Source organism: Marmota flaviventris, chromosome 6 (genome assembly GCF_047511675.1).
Source record: "Marmota flaviventris isolate mMarFla1 chromosome 6, mMarFla1.hap1, whole genome shotgun sequence".
In the NCBI taxonomy this organism is placed as follows: domain Eukaryota; kingdom Metazoa; phylum Chordata; class Mammalia; order Rodentia; family Sciuridae; genus Marmota; species Marmota flaviventris.
Window position 1 is genome coordinate 158,628,523 of NC_092503.1, and position 1,291 is coordinate 158,629,813.

A 1,291-nucleotide genomic window follows, 5' to 3' on the forward strand; every position below is an offset into this window, starting at 1 on the left:
CACAATTTGGGGTTCACTCCTATTGAATTTCACTAACTTTAAGTGCCAGTTGCAAGCCTCAGAATAACATCAATATTTATGATCAGTTTCCCATAAACTGGCAGTCTCTACAACTACACACTTAAGTTACATATTCTGATAGAACTAATTATGGAACAAAAAAGCACACTTTACTTATGTATACCAGGTTCTTTTTTTTTTTTTTTTTTTCTTTTTTTTTTTTTTTATTTATTTATTTATTTTTAAAACCGGAAACCACTCAGACTGCGTTCCCTCCCTCTTACTCCCCTTAAACGGAGAGAAGAACGATCATCAATGGCAAAAAGCAATTGCAGTAAAGCAACACCAAATGCCTGCTTCACGCTCAGAAGGAAACGCTACAGCTCCTCCTCGTGGTTTTCGGTACTCTACACCATCAGAGAAACTTCTCTAGTAACGAACTATAGAAATGATCCCTGAAAGTATAGTCCTCAGGTTCTTTTTTTAAAAATTTTTTATTGTTGGTTGTTCAAAACATTAGATAGTTCTTGATATATCATATTTCACACTTTGATTCAAGTGGGTTATAAACTCCCATTTTTACCCCGTATACAATTTGCAGAATCACATCAGTTACACATCCATTGATTTACATATTGCCATACTAGTGTCTGTTGTATTCTGCTGCCTTTCCTATCCTCTACTATCCCCCCTCCCCTCCCCTCCCCTCCCCTCACCCTCTTCTCTCTCTACCCCCTCTACTGTCATTCATTTCTCCCCCTTGTATTATTTTCCCCTTTCCCCTCATTTCCTCTTGTATGAAATTTTGTATAACCCTGAGGGTCTCCTTCCATTTCCATGCAATTTCCCTTCTCTCTCCGTTTCTCTCCCACCTCTCATCCCAGTTTAATGTTAATCTTCTTCTTATGCTCTTCGTCCCTACTCTGTTCTTAGTTACTCTCCTTATATCAAAGAAGACATTTGGCATTTGTTTTTTAGTGATTGGCTAGCTTCACTTAGCATAATCTGCTCTAATGCCATCCATTTCCCTGCAAATTCTATGATTTTGTCGTTTTTTTAATGCAGAGTAATACTCCAATGTGTATAAATGCCACATTTTTTTTTTTTTTATCCATTCGTCTATTGAAGGGCATCTAGGTTGGTTCCACAGCCTTGCTATTGTGAATTGTGCTGCTATGAACATCGATGTAGCAGTGTCCCTGTAGCATGCTCTTTTTAGGTCTTTAGGGAATAGACCTAGAAGGGGAATAGCTGGGTCAAATGGTGGTTCCATTCCCAGCTTTCCAAGAAA

At 38.2% G+C, this 1,291-nt stretch overlaps 1 non-coding gene across 1 annotated transcript; it reads right to left on the minus strand.

The window, feature by feature from the left end:
• Positions 1-254: 254 nt before the first annotated feature.
• On the minus strand, positions 255-471 carry LOC139706297 (small nucleolar RNA U3). Its single transcript, XR_011707902.1, has one exon. It is a non-coding gene; the product is annotated as a small nucleolar RNA U3 (small nucleolar RNA).
• Positions 472-1,291: the final 820 nt, after the last annotated feature.